General features: G+C 40.2%; 2 non-coding genes across 2 annotated transcripts; one reads left to right on the top strand and one right to left on the bottom strand.

Moving 5' to 3' along the window:
- Positions 1 to 11,895: 11,895 nt before the first annotated feature.
- LOC148571318 (small nucleolar RNA R71) lies at positions 11,896 to 12,002 on the bottom strand. Its single transcript, XR_015907992.1, has one exon. It is a non-coding gene; the product is annotated as a small nucleolar RNA R71 (small nucleolar RNA).
- Positions 12,003 to 19,696: 7,694 nt separating this feature from the next.
- Positions 19,697 to 19,804, top strand: LOC148571319 (small nucleolar RNA R71). Its single transcript, XR_015908799.1, has one exon. It is a non-coding gene; the product is annotated as a small nucleolar RNA R71 (small nucleolar RNA).
- The last annotated feature ends 383 nt before the right edge of the window (positions 19,805 to 20,187 follow it).

The raw sequence follows: 20,187 nt of genomic DNA on the forward strand, positions 1-20,187 counted from the left end.
ACCCAGGACACAAATTCCCTTGATGATGATAGTCACAAGTCAAGTTCTTTTAGTAATGAACTTGCATCCGCAAGTGAATTCTCTGAGATCGAAGAATCTTCCCCAAATGAATACGAAGATGATGCAGAGGTAGATTTCTCTCAACCTCCAATCTATGACTCGAGCGATGAGGAAAACACAGAAGACTTTAACCAGGACACAGATGCATTTGAAGAACCTTGCAAAGAAGTGGAGGAATTCACAGAAGAGCACAAGGGAGTAGAACTTACAGAACTACCGAAAACACCTACCCCAAGGCCATTACCACCCAATACAAGCTTCAAGTTGGTATAATCCTTAACCTTTAACTTTACTTTTTCACTTGAATACGGTTTGCTTGAAACAGATGGCCAGCTTAGAGCTCTTTGCGGCTTTAAGAGTAAGAGGGAAATGGCTCGTGCTCAGAGCTGGTGCACAAGGTTCAATAAGGTTCCACGCTTCAACTTGACGTGCACGGATTGGTATCATGTTCCATTGAATGGATCTCGGAAAATGTTTGGTCACCATGGTGAGAATTTACTTTCTAAACCGCCCGGATGGAAAAGTATAGATCAAGAAGGAGGCAGATCTAAAAGCAAAGTTTGGGATACTGGAATCTATTCCGACATTCGTCATTCCGGGAGCCTAAAAATTTGTTTGAAGCTGCTCAGGAGCTTTACATGCCTAGTTTGGGACCCCGGAGGATATTGGCATTCCGAGCAATGGTGGAGATTTTTGGATGAATTTAAACATAAGCCGCCATAACAGGAAGCCCCTCCAATGTCCAACTTAAGGACTTTAACTAAAAGTGCTAGGTGGGAGACAACCCACCATGGTATGATCGTTGATTTTTCAATTTTTATTGTTTTGTTTGTTTTCAAGTTTCATTATATTTTATAATATTGAACCTGGAATTTTACATCGCATTCATATTAATCATTGCATTCTGCATACTGCATAAAAAAAAGGGGTGCGCGACGCGACCGCATCACTCATGCGATCGCGTCATACTGCGAAAAACGCTACCCATGCGACCACGTCATCCATGCGGCCGCATGACCTGGAGATCGGCGTAAAGATCCAACGTCCAGAAAGTTAGGCTGGAAACGTGCGGCCATTGTGCGTTTCGCACAAATGACCCACGCGATGGCATCACCCACGCGATCGCGTCACTTGCACAATGCCAATCCCACGCGGCCGCGTGAGTGACGCGACCGCGTCGCATGGATTGCACGAACACCTCAAATCCCAGCGACGCAATCGCATGCACCAGGCGATCGCGTCATTCAATCTTTTTTGCCCTCCATGCGATCGCGTCACCCACGCGATCACATCACTCCCCATTTCGCTCGAGCCATGCAACCGCGTGACCCACGCGGCCGCGTGGATTCAAATTTATAACCCCCCAACCACGCGAACCCTATCAGTCGCGCCCCCCCTGAAACCCTCTCCTCCCTCTCTTCCCCTCCAATCCAACCACCACCATCCAGCCACCATCACCGCCACCCCCAGACACCGCCGCCACCGACCCCCCTCTTCCTCCACAGCTACACCTTCCACCACCACTGCACCTCCACCTGCCCCAGAGCCCATCTATCATCTAGTGCACCGCCTGTTTCGATGGCTTGACCAGATGGAGCGTCGTAACAAGCGACGCTATGAGCACCTGAAGCTGATGATATGATCTGGCGATATCCCCTCCGAGCCTGACACACCATTCGAGGCATCTGAGGAGGAGGCGGATGCGCCCGAGGCTGCGACTCATCCACAGCAGGAGGCAGCATAGGCAGGCACCCAGCAGGCAGCACACCAGCAGGAGATCCCACATCAGATCCAGGCTGCAGACTCCGAGATCCCCATCTAATCAGCACCTCCTCCACAGCAGTCAGACCCTCAGATCACCACCTCAGAGACCCCAGCTACCCGTCCTTCCGTTGATGACACCCCTTCACACCCTGGTTGAGTGAGCATCAGGGACGATGCTTCATTTTAAGTGTGGGGAGGTCGCCATCTCTGGCGTATCATTTTGGTGAACCATTACAGACCCTTTTTCCTTTATTTTGACTATTTTCTTGTATTTTTTTTCTTTTTATTTTTCAGTACTTATACATTGCTATTTTCATGTATTTATACTCTATTTCTGCATTTTGCATTTTTAGTTCACATTTTAGCTACTTAGTTTAGTTGCAATTCTAACTTACTAGTTATAGAAATTGTGGATTGATTAGTATAGTTTACCCTTTTTAGCATAAGATAACTCGGAATAGATTGAAAAGAAAAAGGAAGTAAACTAGAGACTTTAACAGAATCAAAATAATCCACACACTTTGTACATATAGCATTACATGTTAGTTAGTTAACAACATTTCATCAAGGAGAAACACTAGAACTTTAAAGCCACCTTAAGTTTTACATTAAGAATAATGGGAATTTTTAACTAAACCTGCATGACATACATAATTGATAAATGATTTTTGAGCTAGAAAACACATAGCTTGTGAGTTTTGAGCCTAATTGTATGGTTACATTCAAACCATAATTTTTATTCCTGTGTGTTCCGCCCTTCTTTTATATTCTGGTGTTCTTTACTTTGTTTTATTCTATATGTCCGATTATAGAATAGAAATACATACCAAGAGAGTGATTGAGGCCATTATTTGATTTTAGCTCACTTATCCCAAAATAGCCTACCCTTTACATCACCCTTGTTAGCCCCTTGAGCCTGTAAATCCCCTTTTATTCTATTAGCCACATTACTAGTCTTAAGCAGAAAGACAAAATAAAAATCCCAAGTTGAATCCTTGGTTAGCTTAAGATAGGAAGTATGTATGGTTTAAATGTGGGAAAACCTATTGGGAACATGGATGATAAAAACAAAACATAGAAAAGTTGAAAAGAATAAAATAACTCAAATAAAAAGTTTTGGGAAGCATGCTCATGTAAAATCAAAATAATTGAATTACCATGTGCATTAAAAAAAAGTGTTATGAATAAAAGGGACACAAAAAGAATTCCCCAATTATGAAATAAAGCAATGCACATGGGATAAAAATAAATATTGAGATATGAGCATGTAACATCAAAAGTGAGAAAATATGAAAAATAGGTAAAGAAGCTTTGATTTAGAAAGTATGTATGTTAGGTGAGATCTTAGTCTAATTAAGGATTCACTTATTAGCTCACTTAGCCTTATACATATACCCTTACCTTTACCTTGGCCCCATTACAACCTTACTAAAGACCTCATGATTTTTGGTATGTCCATATTCTATAATTGTTGATTGGTTAGATGAAGAACAAAGTTAAAGAAAGTAAGAATAAAAAGAAGAATAAAGTGATTAACCCAATAAACACTGAGTGATTAGAGAGTAAACACAAAATCCAGTGAGGGTTCAATAGCTCATTAACATATATCTCTGCTTAAATTATTAATTGTCTTGCAAGTTTTTAAAATGTTTTTCTCTCCCATCTCAATTGTAAAGGCACTTTATCACTATCTAAGGCTTGGCTATATATATATATATATATACATGACTCCTTGAGAATGTGAATTAATTTAACTACATGCAAGCTTTATATACAAGTGAATAAAAATTAGAATTGCATGATGCACCATTCATTTAGGTAGTTGCATTTAGATTAGATTGCATTACATGACATTCCATCACTTTAACCTTACTTTTCACCTTGGATTTAGCATGAGGACATGCTATTGTTTAAGTGTAGGGAGGTTGATAAACCCATATTTTATGATATATTTTGTGCTTAATTTGAGTGATTTATCCAATCCTTCACCCACTTATTCATATTAATTGCACGGTTTTACTTCTCCTTCCTTATTATGTGATGTATGTGAAAAACATGTTTCCTATGCTTAAAATTAATTATTTTAATTACCCTTATTATCATTCGATGCCGTGATTAGTGTGTTGAGTAGTTTCAGATCTTCTAAGGCAGGAATGACTCAAAGGATGGAAAGGAAACATACAAAAAATAGAAGGAAAGCACAAAACGGAGTTTTTGGAGAAACTGGCATCCACGCGATCGCATGGGCGACGCGGGCTCATGCCAAGCGCGAATCAACAGCGATGCGGCCGCATGACTGACGCGACCGCGTGACAAGAAAATCTCCGAATGATGCGACCGCATGACCCACGCGGACGCGTGACAGAGGCCACGCACCAGAAATTGCAGAAAATGCTCCCAGCGATTTTTGAAGCCCTTTTTGGCCCAAATCCAATTCCAGAAGGCATAGACCAGAGGTTATGAAGTGAGGGAATGCATCCATTCAAAGGGAGCTCGCCAATTTAGTTACTTCCCATGATTTAGATTTAGTTTTGAGAGAGGTTCTCTCCTCTCTCTCTCTTAGGATTTAGGACTTCTCTTAGTTTTAGGAGTGACTCTCGATCCCAGGTTTAATGTTCCTTTACTTTAAGCTTCCCTTTCACTTTTATTCATTCCATTACTTTAGTTGATTATTCACTTTTGCCATTTAAATTATGAATTCTTCTATGTTTTAGATTGTTTGAAATAATGTTATTTGAGGTAATTCAGTTTATTATTACTTTCTTTTAATTATGTCACCATTGCTTTCAATCTGAAGACATTTTTATTCCAGCAAATTTACTTTTTCCCCTTTTGGTCTTGGTTAAGAAATCAGTAACTCAGGAGTTATCTTAGCTCAATATAATTGTTAACTGTGATCTTTGCTAATTGAATTGAACTTCAATAATCCCAACCATTTCTTAGGAAATAAATAGGATTCGAGGATCAAACTAATTAGTCCCTTGACTTTCCTTCGCTTTAGTAAAGGTCAACTAAGTGGAATTAAGATTCAACTTTCATTATTATTGATAAGGATAACTACGTCTGGACTTCCAATTTCTCATACCTTGCCAAAAGTTTGCTTTACAGTATTTATTTATTTTAATTGCCATTTAAATTATTTGTCATACTTATTCCTCACTCTCAACCCCGATTTACAACCTATATAGCCAATAATAAGAACATACTTCCCTGCAGTTCCTTGAGAAGACGACCCGAGGTTTGAATACTTCGGTTATCAATTTTTAAGGGGTTTGTTACTTGTGACAACCAAAACGTTTGTACGAAGGGATTTTTGTTGGTTTAGAAACTATATCTACAACGCGACTGTTTTATTGAAATTCTTTACTAGAAAAAATATATTCGTCAGTCTTATAGACCCTATCTGGGATAGAAGGTACCCTGTTGAAGAGCCTCAAGATGCAACCAAGAAGAGAAAGAAGAAGAAAGGAGAGTCAAGCAGGAGCAAGGAACACGACAATTAGGAGGTGGTGGAGTTTCTTTCATGCTTCTTTTTTTTTTAAATTAAATAAGGAAGGTGCATATCTGAAACATGAGATGCCTCCAAATGCTTTATGTTTTTACACTTTCATTTTCCAAGTAGTTTTCTTACAAGTGATCTGCATTGTGCTTGTTATCAATTATTAGCTTGAATCTTGTTTTGTTTCCCTTCTACATAAATAAAAGAAAAATGTTTGATTTAGAAAAGTGGTTGTCCAATGTTGTAGAAATTAGGATGATAATTCAGTGGTGGTACATGTTTGATTTAATGATTAGCTCAATAATAAATGCTGCATAATAAAATGTTCCTTGAAGTGTGAACTAAGCTGCTGCTACAAAGCCTTTTATCAATGAATATCCCCTGAGAATGAAGCCAAATAAGAAAGAAAAAGAAAAAGAAAGCCAAGAATGGGCAAAGAAACAAACAATAAGGCTAGACACCAATAGCTTGGACCCTAAGACATATGCCTGTAGTGTTTTTGTACTAGGATATGCTTGGACAAGTAGTTTCTGAGGAGTATTTCAAAACTTGGCCACTTGGTTCAACTGATCTGGGATTGCTAAGCAAAAGTCCACTATCAAGAGCAACCTAGTTACAAAAGAATTTAGTAATCCAAAGAGATGTTGGGCATCAATGTTCCTAGGAAGAAATTGTGAGCCATGTGTCTGTGGTGAAGAAATATTGAGCAAAATTTAGCCAAAAGGCTGCTGTAACATTTGCCACCAAGGCTTCATTAAAGAATAAGCTTTCTAAGCAAATGAAAGAAAGAAAAAGCTAAGAGGGATCAATCAAAAGCAAGGCATTATAGCAGCAACTCTAGTGAACCTTTGAGGAGACATTTCATATCAGATAGCTAAGAATAATTGAGCTACATTTTTCTACATAAAACTCCATGAACCAAGTTCAATTATCTGCTAAATAAGGACATGCATGCTTCTCTGTTTCATTTCATTTCTTCTTATGTTTAGTGCTTGCTTGGGAACAAGTCATCTTATGCTAGCTTTTCAAGCATTTTTCACTTGTTTCATTAGGTTTTATGCACTTTCTTGCATTATAAGTAAGTGATTTGGTGGATTTGCATGGTTATGTTAAATCAATCAACCATTATTTATTTGGCACAAAATCACATGGTTTAAGCTATAATTAGTTGGTTTTTTAATGATTTAGAAATTTTGTGAATTTGGTGATGCTTTGATTCGTTGTTTTGATTACTTGTAGGTGAAGAAATGATGAAAAAAAAAGGAAAAAGGAACCTTAGAACACACTTTAGACCTTAGGCCACACTTTGAAAAACGTGACCCAAGGCACAAAAGCGTCATGCATCAAAGGAGCAAAGGCCAACCAAGGCCATAGCGCTCAAAGATTGAGAGCTGCGCTCTTTAATTGAGTGCTAGAGAAGTAGAGCATCACCCAAAGCAAGGGTGCTACGTTGCCTTCACCAACTGAGCGCTACAAGAACCAAAGAAAGCAAGGGCGCTACGTTAACTTTGTTAACGTTTTCGTGGCCTCCTCATGAAGAAAGCATGGCGCAATATCAAGGAAAGGTGGAGCCAGGGTTCGAAATGGGGGCAAGACACTACACAACAAGGCCATGGGTAAAAGGAAACTAGCAAAAGGGCGAGCACCAAGGTTCGAACCATGCACAAAAGGCATGGAATAAGCGCTACTCTTAAAAAAGAAGTGAGCCAAAATGGCCTCACCAAGGCTCGAACAAGGGAGCCTTACCTTGCGCACAAAGGGCGCTACGTTGCAAGCATTCACTGAGCACTAGTGTGCAAGGAAAATTGGCCAAAATGAAATGGCCAAGGCTCGAAGAGGGAGGCTCTCTTCAAAGCACAGAGGGCGCTACGTTGCATAAGCAAACTGAGCGCTATACAGTTGAAGCTTGGCATAAGGAAATTGGTTCAAATTGGCTTCACCAGGGCTCGAAGTGAAGACCAATTCAAAAGCAAAGGAGTGCTGTGTTACCTTACCAAACGTAGCGCTATGAAGAGGCTTGGTTCGAAGCCTGGGAGAGGGCCATGGAGCGCTGCGTTGCCTTAGCTAACCGAGCGCTTCCCTGGGAGGTGGCCTGGGTTGAATTCTCAATTAAAAACTAATTTGGATCCAATTCTTCACCAAAATGAAAAAGCCCACTCCAAATTCTAAAATCAAAATTAGAAAGTGTATAAGTAGGACTTAGTTTGATTTAGAGAGGACCTTTTTTCATTTTTAGTTTTACCTTTTAGTTGAATTTTAGTTTTCATCTTTAGTTTTCATTTAAAATTTGGGTATTGGGATTGAGAGCTGAGTTTTCTTACTCATGGTTCTTGCTTTGGCAATTTCTACTTTCTGTTTTAAATTTTGGATTGAGAATGAAGAAGTTCTGTTTCAATTCTTGATCTGAAATCCATCTTTGTTCTTCTTCTGCATAATTCTAATTTCATTTGCTATTTTCGCTTTTCTTCTTCTGCAACTTTTGCTTTTCTATTTTGGATCTTGAATTGAGATTGAAGAGCTCCATTGATTGAAATTCTGAGAATCATCTTCCACTCTTCCTCTCAATTGATCTAAGGATTGGGTTTTAATCTTCTCTGCTGTTTTTAAATTTCATTTTCTTTTGATATTACTTTTCTGTTGATCAAGAGAGCAATTGAGATCTAGATCTACTTTCAAATCTCATTTCTCTTCTTCGATCTTCAATTTCTCTTTTAGATTTCACAATTGAGCTAAGTTTATTTTCTGTTTTGTTTTTCAAGCAATTTTTCTTTTCTATTTAGATTTTCTGCAACTTATTTCATCTTCTACTTCTCTTGTTGAATTCTGAATTCCAGCTCCCACATCCCTTTACTATTCAAGCAATTTACATTTCTTGCACTCTAAGCTTTAGCTATTTACATTTCTTGCAATCTAAGTTTCAGTCATTTACATTACTTGCACTTTAAGTTTTAGCTATTTTACTTTCTTGCACTTTAAGTTTCATGCAATTTACCCTTCTGCACTTTACTTTTCTGTCAATTTCCCCTCTCCCTTTTAATTTCATGCAATTTAGATTTTTCTATTCAAGTTTCACTCAACTCATCAACTGTTTGCTTAACTAAATTCATCACCTAACTAAAATTGCTAAATCCATCAATCCATGTGGGATCGATCTCACTCATGTGAGTAATTACTACTTGATGCGACCCGGTACACTTGTCGGTGAGTTTTGTGTTGGAATCGTTTTCCACACATCAATCTCTAATCCACGGATTTGACTTGACTCTCCTGAAAATAGAGCATTCAAATCCGTGAGATTAAAACCTTCATGGTAGAGGCTAGAACCAATTGGTAGCATTCTTGAGATACGGAAAGTCTAGACCTTGTCTGTGGTATTCTGAATAGGATCTGGGACGGGATGACTGTGACGAGCTTCAAACTCACGAATATTGGGCGCAGTGATAGTGTGCAAAATGATAGAGAGATCTGATGCCAGGGCATTTTGGCCAGTTTCACTGACCTTTTCTTTACTGTTTTTAAGGTAGTTTCATACATTTTCTTAGAACATAAGCTAGTTTTGGGTAGATATTCACTTACATCTTGATTCAAGCATACATTGTGCACTTTACATGATTTCATGAGAATTTTGCATGAATTATATGAAAAATTGGATGATGCATGACTCATGACTTGGACTAGAACTTTAATGCACTTTGTTGCTTGATTTCAGGACAAAGGAAGCAAAGAAGAACCACGTTAGCAGTCACGTTAGTCCCACTAACGTGACCTCTAACGTGGAATGGGTGCTAACTTGCAAAGTTAATGAGAAAGGTAATCGCCAATAACGCCCTCGAAGCCATCATAAGCCCACGTTAAGAGTCACGTTAACTAAGTTAACGTGAACTCTAACGTGGAAGAAGATAACAAGGCCAACGTTAGTAACACTCTCCTTTGTCACTAACGTTGGACCAAGCTCATAATTGGCCACGTTAGTTGCCACGTTAACTTAGTTAACGTGGACTCTAACGTTAAGAAGCAAAAGAGAAGCCAATGTTAGTGACATTCACCTTTGTCACTAACGTTGGCCAAGCCTCCATAAGCCACGTTAACTTAGTTAACGTGGAAGCTAACATGGAGAGAGCAATTGATAGCCAACGTTAGTGACACTTACCTTTGTCACTAACGTTGGGGTGAACCACCATGAGCAACGTTAACTCCCACGATAACTTAGTTAACGTGGAAGCTAACGTGGATAAAGAGATGATGAGCCAACATTAGTGACACTCACCTTTGTCACCAACGTTGGGGATGGCTAGCATTACTACGTTAGAAGCCATGTTAACCTAGTTAACGTGGACTCTAACGCAGGGACAAGGGGGGACTCTCCACGTTATTGGGAAAGGTAAGTCCCAATAACGTGTGCGAAGGACCAAGAGGCAACATTAGTGGTCACGTTAGTGCCACTAACGTTGAAGTTAACGTGATCATATTTGGGTTAGGAATGTTAGTGAAGAAGGTGATTGTCACTAAAATTCTCGAACCCACACTTTCACTTAACGTTGACACCACTAACGTCCTTAGTCAAAGTCCCTGCCTACTTCACCTTTTCTCTCTGCAAGCAAAGCTAAGCCCAATGAAAAGGATAACTGCTTCAAACTCAAGATTCAGAGGCTCATACCCCAGACTTGAAGAGCCAACTAGAAGATGAGAAGAGCAGTATATATAGGAGTAGCTTTGAATTAGTTAGAGAGTTGAAAACTTTAGGGAGCCTTTGGCATAGAACTACTCTCTGATTTTTACTTTCTCTGCACTTCTAGTTTTACTTTCATCATGTATTCTCCATCTTGGTTTTCATTTTCCAGAGTTATGAACCACTAAACCTCTTTCATTGGGTTAGGGAGCTTTATTATAATTTGATGGATCAATATTAGTTTTCATTCTCCTTCTTCTATCTTTTCTCTTGATTTTACTAGAAAGCTTTCGATCTTCATCCAATTGGGTAGTTATCTTGGAAAAGAAGCTATTCATACTTGGATCTCTTCTGAACCTTGAAAGAGGAATGAAGAGATCATGCTAGAAATGATTTCTCATGCTGGACCAAATTTGGGTTTGGATGGATATGTGACTATAATCCTACCAACACTTGATTTGGGAAATGCATGTGGTATAATCAATGACCATACTTCATCTCTTCTCATGAGCAATTAACCAAGGAATTGGCTATTGATCAAGATTTGAGAGATTGAATTACCAAGAAATTGGAATTCGATCACTTAAGATTGCCAAGGAGATCAATGAATACATTGATTGAGGAAGAGATGAAAATGAACTTGATCTGGAGAATGCAACATCTCCTGAGCCCAATGAACCCCCCATTTCTGATCCTACCCATTCTCTTTAATTTCTGCCATTTACTTTTATGAGCAATTACCCCATTCCCGTTTAAGATTCTGCAATTTACTTTCCGCCATTTAATTTTTAGCTCTTTATTTCTAGCATTTACTGTTTCTGCTATTTACTCTCCCGCCATTTAATTTTCTGCAAATCTCAAATCAAATTTTGGTTCGCTCAACTAGAACATTCCTTTAATTAAAGTTGCTTGATCAATCAATCTCTGTGGGATTCGACCTCACTCTATTGTGAGTTTTTACTTGATGACAAATTCGGTACACTTGCCGAAGAAAACTTGTTGAGAGACAAGTTTTGTGCGTATCAAGTTTATGGCGCCGTTGCTGGGGATTGATTTTGAATCAACAATGATTAAATTGGAGGATAACTAGATTGAGCTTTTTTCTTTTGTTTGATTTAAATTTCTGTTGAGTTAATTTGCTTTCAGTTTTAGTTAATTTCTTCCCTTCCCCCTACCTTTTCGTTTATTTTTTTTAGTTATTTACAATTCAGTTCACTAACCCACTAACTGTTTGATATATTGCATCACTCACACTAACAGTAATTCTAACAGAATACTTTCTGGATCTATTTCCTTGCTTGTACCTTGTTGGTTGTATGACAGGGAGGAGAAGCGGGGCTTCAACTTCCTTTGATTCTGAACCTAAGAGGACCTTCCTTAGATTAAGGAGGGAAGCAAGAGGAAAAAGAGTAGTGGGTGCTGAGGAAGAGGAAGAGTACTTTGAACTAGACATGGAGGAGAATATGGAGAACATTCATGAAGAAGAGGCTCACAACCATGGCAGAGAAGGTCTAGCAAATCATGCTGGGCAAGAGAGAAGAGTTCTAGGCTCCTACATCAACCAAACACAGGAAACTGTGGGAGTAGCATTCAAAGGCCAACCATACATGCCAACAACTTTGAACTAAAACCACAGCTCATCACCCTTGTTCAGAACAACTGTTCATTCGGAGGAAGCGTCCAAGAAGACCCCAATCAACATCTAACCACCTTCCTGAGGATATGCGATACTGTGAAGTCTAATGGTGTTCATCCTGACACCTATAGACTACTTTTGTTCCCTTTCTCACTCAAGGATAAGGCATCTAAATGGCTAGAATCCTTCCCTAAGGAGAGTTTGACAACCTGGAAAGATGTGGTGAACAAATTTTTAGCCAGATTCTATCCCCCTCAAAGAATCAACAGGCTGAGAGCTGAAGTTCAAACTTTCAGGCAGTAGGATGGTGAGACTCTATATGAAGCATGGGAGAGGTTTAAGGACCTAACAAGGAGGTGTCCACCAGATATGTTCAATGAATGGGTGCAGCTACACATTTTCTATGAAGGCCTTTCTTATAAATCAAAGAAAGTAGTAGACCACTCATCCGGGGGATCACTGAACAAGAAGAAGACCATTGAGGAGGCCATAGATGTCATTGAAATTGTAGCAGAGAATGACTACTTCTATGCCTCCGAAAGAGGGAACACTAGAGGAGTGATGGAGCTAAACAATGTAGATGCTCTGCTGGCTCAAAACAAGCTCATTACCAAGCAATTAGCTGACCTCACCAAGAAGATGGAGAGGAACCAAGTAGCTGCAATCACCACCTCATCAACAACCCAAGAGGGAGTGAATGCAGAGGCAAAGAGTGAACAGGAGCAAGCCAACTACATTGGGAATTCACCTAGACAAAATCATGACCCATACTTCAAGACCTACAACCCTGGTTGGAGGAATCACCCAAACTTTGGGTGGGGGAATCAACAAGATCAAAGCCAAGATCAGAGACGTCACAACCCCAACAACAATGTAGCTCACCAACAATTCACACAGAGAACATATCAACACCACCATAACAACCCCTCTCCACATCCATATCAAAACCAAAATAACACTCCTCATCCTTCTACCTCCAATCCCAACCTACCATCATCTGATGACAGACTCTCAAGGATTGAGAACCCGCTTGAAGGCATATGCAAAGAGATTCAAGACAACAAGGTGTTCAAGGAGGAAGTGCGAGCAAATTTTAAGAACCAGGGAAACACCATCAAGAGGTTGGAATCTCAAGTGGGGTATCTCTCTGAGCAGATTCCTAAACCTACAGATGGATTCCCAAGTGATACAGAGAAAAATCCGAGAGGTGAAACAAAGAAAGTAAGATGGGAAGATTGCAAGATGGTCACTATAAGTGGTAAGGAGACTGAGGACAAGCCAAACAAGCCGTCAGAACAACCTGGAGATACCTCAGCAGAGAAGAAGGAAAAAGATCACCAAGAACCAAAAATCTCACAACAGGAGCTGCTGAGACTCTATGCACCCTTTCCCCAACTACTCAATGGTGCTGTGGAGAAGAGAATATACTCAAGATTTCTTGACTTGTTTGCATCTCTGCATGTAAACATACCATTCATCAAGACCATCCAACAAATGCCTGCATACATCAAGTATATGAAGGAACTGCTTCCCAGGAAAAGCTCACTCAAGGGAGGCCAAACTATAGTGATGAACAAGGAGTGCAGCGCCCTCATTCAACCAGAGTTGCCTACAAAAAGAAAGGACCCAGGGAGTTTCTACATCCCTTGTGCCATCGGAGAAACCATGTTTGATAAGGGACTCTGCGATTTGGGAGCAAGCATCAACTTAATGCCCTTATCCCTTATGAAGAGGCTGCAGATCAATGAGATAATGCCCACAGATGTAGTCATCAAACTGGCTGATAAAACTCAAAAACAAGCAATAGAAGTGGTGGAAAATGTGTTGGTAAAGGTTGGGAAATACTTCCTCCCAACAGACTTTGTCATATTGGACATGGAAGAGAGTCACACTCACCCAATCATATTGGGAAGACCATTCCTAGCTACAGCCAGAGCACTCATAGATGTAGAGCGAGGGGAGCTAATCTTGAGGATCCATGATGAACAACTCAGCTTTAATGTCTTCAAACTCTCACAAGAAATAGATCAAGAGAAAAAGAACCAAGGAAGAATCACAGTGAGATACTGAAGGAAGAAACAAGTACTGAAGCACAACCAGCACATCTGGGAACTCCCTTGATTGATGAACAAGGCAAACAGCAATTGCCACAGCTCAAAGAAAATCAGGAGGAACCCAAACCACCAGAATCATATGAGACCAGTAACCACATTTCCTTAGAGGAGGAGGTCACAAAGAGTAAGACAACATCACAAGGAACGAAGAAGAAGGTACCAAGGAGGTGGAAGAACAAGAAGATCCCTACCGAGGACTTCTCTCCAGGGGATAAAGTGATCTCAGCTTACTTCCTAGATATCCCCCCTGATCTCCCCACTGTACCATCTCAGTTACCTAAGGTCTTCACTATCAATAGAGTTCTCTCCTTGGAACATGTAGAGATCATTGATACAACCACTGGATATAGGCCTACTGCCAGAGGAAAAGACTTGAAGCATTATCAATGATGCACGAAATTGTGATCACATTAATGTAGTACTCTTTGTTATTGTATGGAATCATTATTATGGCTCTTTACTATGTGTGGACACAACTCCGTTCAACTAACCAGCAAGTGTACTGGGTCGTCCAAGTAATAAACCTTACGTGAGTAAGGGTCGATCCCATAGAGATTGTTGGCTTGAAGCAAGCTATGGTCACCTTGCAAATCTCAGTCAGGCGGATTTAAACATGATACTTTATTAGATTAAAATAAACAATAAAAGGGATAGAGATACTTATGTAGATTCATTGGCAGGAATTTCAGATAAGCGAATGGAGATGCTTTTCGTTCCTCTGAACCTCTGCTTTCCTGCTATCTTCATCCAATCAGTCTTACTCCATTCCATGGCTGACTTTATGTGATACATCACCACTGTCAATGGCTACTTTCGGTCATCTCTCGGGAAAATGATCCAATGCCCTGTCACGGCACGGCTAATCGTCTGGAGGCATCACCTTTGTCAATGGCTTCATCTTATCCTCTCAGTGAATAATCTGCTCACGCACCCTGTCACGGCACGGCTATTCATCTGTCGGTTCTCGATCATGCTGGAATAGGATTTACTATCCTTTTGCGTCTGTCACTAACGCCCTACAATCGCGAGTTCGGAGCTCGTCACAGTCATTCAATCATTGAATCCTACTCGGAATACCACAGACAAGGTTTAGACCTTCCGGATTCTCTTGAATGCCGCCATCATTCTAGCTTACGCCACGAAGATTCTGGTTAGGAGATCTAAGAGATACTCATTCTAGCTTAATTCATGTAGAACAGAAGTGTTTGTCAGGCACGCGTTCATAAGGGAGAAGGATGATGAGCGTCACACATAATCATCACCTTCATCACGTTCTTGGGTGCGAATGGATATCTTAGAAGCGAAATAAGATGAATTGAATAGAAAACAGTAGTACTTTGCATTAATCTTTGAGGAACAGCAGAGCTCCACACCTTAATCTATGGAGTGTAGAAACTCTACCGTATGAAAATACATAAGTGAAGGTCCAGGCATGGCCGTGTGGCCAGCCCCTATGGTCTAAGAACAATGCATTCCAAGATGCCTAATACAATAGTAAAAGGTCCTATTTATAATAAACTAGTCACTAGGGTTTACATGAGTAAGTAATTGATGCATAAATCCACTTCCGGGGCCCACTTGGTGTGTGTTTAGGCTGAGCTTAAGTGTAGCACGTGTAGAGGCCATTTGTGGAGTTGAACGACAGTTTCTGTGCCAGTTTGGGCGTTCAACTCTGGTTTTGGATCCTTGTCTGGCGCTGGACGCCAGATTTGGGCAGAAGGCTGGCGTTGAACGCCAGTTTACGTCGTCAATTCTTAGCCAAAGTATGGACTATTATATATTTCTGGAAAGCCCTGGATGTCTACTTTGCAACGCAATTGGAAGCGCGCCATTTCAAGTTCTGTAGCTCCAGAAAATCCACTTTGAGTGCAGGGAGGTCAGAATCCAACAGCATCAGCAGTCCTTTTTCAACCTCTGAATCTGATTTCTGCTCAAGTCCCTCAATTTCAGCCAGAAAATACCTGAAATCACAGAAAAACACACAAACTCATAGTAAAGTCCAGAAATGTGAATTTAACATAAAAACTAATGAAAACATCCCTAAAAGTAACTAGATCCTACTAAAAACATACTAAAAATAATGCCAAAAAGCGTATAAATTATCCGCTCATCACAACACCAAACTTAAATTGTTGCTTGTCCCCAAGCAACTGAAAATCAAATAGGATAAAAATAAGAGAATATACTATAAATTCCAAACTATCGATGAAACAGAGCTTCAATCATATGAGCGGGACTTATAGCTTTTTGCCTCTTGAATAGTTTTGGCATCTCACTTTATCTATTGAGGTTCAGAATGATTGGCATCTATAGGAACTTCAGATTTCGAATAGTGTTATTGACTCTCTTAGTTTAGTATGATGATTCTTGAACACAGCTTCTTTATGAGTCTTGGCCGTGGCCCTAAGCACTTTGTTTTCCAGTATTACCACCGGATACATAAATGCCACAGACACATAATTGGGTGAACCCTTTCAGATTGTGACTCAGCTTTGCTAAAGTCCCCAATTAGAGGTGTCCAGGGTTCTTAAGCACACTCTTTTCTTTTTTTTTTTTTGCTTTGGACCTTGACTTTAACCGCTCAGTCTCAAGTTTTCACTTGACACCTACACGCCACAAGCACATGGTTAGGGACAGCTTGGTTTAGCCGCTTAGACCAGGATTTTATTCCTTTAGGCCCTCCTATCCACTGATGCTCAAAGCCTTGGGATCCTTTTTATTTCCCTTGCCTTTTGGTTTTAAGGGTTATTGGCTTTTTTTGCTTGCTTTTTCTTTTTCTTTCTATCTTTTTTTTTTTTCGCCTATTTTTTTATATTATATTTTTTTTCTGCAAGCTTTGTTTTTTTTTTTTTTTTTTTTGCTGCTTTTTCTTGCTTCAAGAATCATTTTTATGATTTTTCAGATTATCAAATAACATGTGTCCTAGTCATCATTCTTTCAAGAGCCAACATATTTAACATTCTTAAACAACAACTTCAAAAGACATATGCACTGTTCAAGCATACATTCAGAAAACAAGAAGCATTGTCACCACATCAATATAATTAAACTAAGTTCAAGGATAAATTCGAAACTCATGTACTTCTTGTTCTTTTGAATTAAAACAGTTTTTATTTAAGAGAGGTGATGGATTCATAGGACATTTATAACTTTAAGACAAAGTTACTAACTACTAATGATCATGTAATGAAGACACAAACATAGATAAGCACATAACATAGAAAATGAAAAACAGAAGAAATAAGAACAAGGAATGAATCCACCTTAGTGATGTCCTTGAGCTCTTCTATATCTCTTCCTTGTCTTTGCTGCTCCTCCTTCATTGCTTTTAGATCTTCTCTGATTTCATGAAGGATGATGGAGTGCTCTTGATGTTCCACCCTTAGTTGCTTCCAATAATTGTGTGGAAGAAAATGTATCCCCTGAGGTATCTCAGGGATCTCTTGATTTGCAGTCAAATGTTCTACCACTGAGCTATAGACCCTTGATGGAAGCTTTTGTCTTCCCTTTCCTCTTTCTAGAGGTTTCTCTGGCCTTAGGTGCCATCAATGGTTATGGAAAAAACAAAAAAGCTATGCTTTTACCACACCAAACTTAGAATGTTGCTCGCCCTCGAGCAAAAGAAGAAAGAATAGAAGAATAAGAAGAAGATATGGAGGAGATGGATGGGAGTGTGTATTCGGCCATATGGGTGGGATTGGGTGGGAGAGAGATGTTGATGAATTTTGAAGGTAGTGGGTGTATGGATGTGAGTGGTAAATGGAAAACAGAAGGGATGATCATGAATGGAAAGAGAGATGATGAGGTAGGTGGGGATCCTGTGGGGTCCACAGATCCTGAGGTGTCAAGGCATTTACATCCCTGCACCAATTTAGGCATGTAAAATGCCCTTGCACACAACCCTGGGCGTTCAGCGCCAGGTTAGTGCCCTTTTTGGGCGTTCAACGCCCCTTTGCTGCCATTTCTGGCGTTGAACGCCAGAACCATGCTTGTTCTGGGCGTTCAGCGCCAGGATGCTCCCATTCTGGGCGTTCAGCGCCAGAACTATGCTCTATTCTGGCGTTTGAACGCCAGACAGATGCTCCTCCAGGGTGTGATTTTTCTTCTGCTGTTTTTGATTCCGTTTTTGATTTTTCTATTTATTTTGTGACTTCACATGATCATGAACCTAAGAAAACATGAAAAATAAGAATTAGATAAACATTGGGTTGCCTCCCAACAAGCGCTTCTTTAATGTCAATAGCTTGACAGTGGGCTCTCATGGAGCCTCACAGATGTGCAGAGCTTTGTTGAGACTCTCCAACACCAAACTTAGAGTTTGGATATGGGAGTTCAACACCAAACTTAGAGTTTGGTTGTGGCCTCCCAACACCAAACTTAGAGTTTGACTGTGGGGGCTCTGGTTGACTCTGCTTGGAGAGAAGCTTTTCCTGCTTCCTCCCCATGGTTGCAGAGGGAGATCCTTGAGTTTTGAATACAAGGGAGTTCTCATTCCATTGAAGGAATATTTCACCTCTGTCAACATCAATCACAGCTCTTGCTGTGGCGAGGAAAGGTCTTCCCAGGATGATGGATTCATCCTCTTCCTTTCCAGTATCCAGGACTATGAAATCAGTAGGTATGTAAAGGCCCTCAACCTTTACTAATACATCTTCTACTTGTCCATAAGCCTGTTTTCTTGAGCTGTCTGCCATCTCTAGTGAGATTTTAGCAGCTTGCACCCCATAGATTCCCAGTTTCTCTATTACAGAGAGGGGCATGAGGTTTATACCTGAACCAAGGTCACACAGAGCTTTAAAGATCATGGTGCCTATGGTACAAGGTAATATGAACTTTCCAGGATCCTGTCTCTTCTGAGACAATGTCAGTTGATCCAGATCACTTAGTTCATTGATGAACAAGGGAGGTTCAACTTCCCAAGCATCAATGCCAAACAATTTGGCATTCAGCTTCATGATTGCACCAAGAAACTTGGCAGTTTGCTCTCCAGTGACATCCTCATTCTCTTCAGAAGAGGAATACTCATCAGAGCTCATGAAGGGCATAAGGAGGTTCAATGGAAGCTCTATGGTCTCTAGATGAGCCTCAGAGTCCCTTGGTTCCCCAGAGGGAAGCTCCTTATTGATCACTGGACGTCCCAGGAGGTCTTCCTCCTTGGGATTCACGTCCTCTCCTCTCCTCATAGGTTCGGCCATGGCGCTTATGTCAATGGCCTTGCACTCTCCTTTTGGATTCTCTTCTGTATTGCTTGGGAGAGTACTAGGAGGGATTTCAGTGATCCTTTTACTCAGCTGGCCCACTTGTGCTTCCAGATTTCTAATGGAAGACCTTGTTTCATTCATGAAACTTACAGTGGCCTTAGATAGATCAGAGACTAGATTTGCTAAATTAGAAGCATTTTGTTCAGAGTTCTCTGTCTGTTGCTGAGTTGATGATGGAAAAGGTTTGCTATTGCTAAACCTGTTTCTTCCACCATTATTAAAGCCTTGTTGAGGCTTTTGATCCTTCCATGAGAAATTTGGATGATTTCTCCATGTTAAGTTATAGGTGTTTCCATAAGGTTCACCTAAGTAATTTACCTCTGCTATTGCAGGGTTCTCAGGATCATAGGCTTCTTCTTCAGAAGATGCCTCTTGAGTACTGTTGGATGCAGCTTGCATTCCATGCAGACTCTGAGAAATCATATTGACTTGCTGAGTCAATATTTTATTCTGAGCCAATATGGCATTCAGAGTATCAACCTCAAGAACTCCCTTCTTTATAGGCGTCCCATTATTCACAGGATTCCTTTCAGAAGTGTACATGAACTGGTTATTAGCAACCATGTCAATGAGTTCTTGAGCTTCTGCAGGCGTTTTCTTTAGGTGAATGGATCCACCTGCAGAAGTGTCCAGTGACATCTTTCATAGCTCAGATAAACCATCATAGAATATATCCAGGATGGTCCATTCTGAAAGCATGTCAGAAGGACACTTTTTGGTCAACTGTTTGTATCTTTCCCAAGCTTCATAGAGAGATTCACCTTCTTTCTGTCTGAAGGTTTGAACATCAGCTCTAAGCTTGCTCAGCTTTTGAGGAGGAAAGTACTTGGCTAAGAAAGCCGTGACCAGCTTATCCCAAGAGTTCAGGCTGTCTTTGGGTTGAGAATCCAACCATAATCTAGCTCTGTCTCTTACAGCAAAAGGGAAAAGCATGAGCCTGTAGACTTCGGGATTTACTCCATTAGTCTTAACAGTATCACATATCTGCAAGAATTCAGTTAAGAACTGAAAAGGATCTTCAGATGGAAGTCCATGAAACTTGCAGTTCTGCTGCATCAGAGAAACTAATTGAGGTTTCAGCTCAAAGTTGTTTGCTCTAATGGCAGAATTGGAGATGCTTCTTCCATGTAAATTGGAATTAGGTGCAGTAAAGTCACCAAGCATCCTCCTTGCATTATTATTAT

This window comes from Arachis ipaensis, chromosome B3, assembly GCF_059453495.1.
Source record: "Arachis ipaensis isolate K30076 ecotype BB chromosome B3, ASM5945349v1, whole genome shotgun sequence".
NCBI lineage: Eukaryota > Viridiplantae > Streptophyta > Magnoliopsida > Fabales > Fabaceae > Arachis > Arachis ipaensis.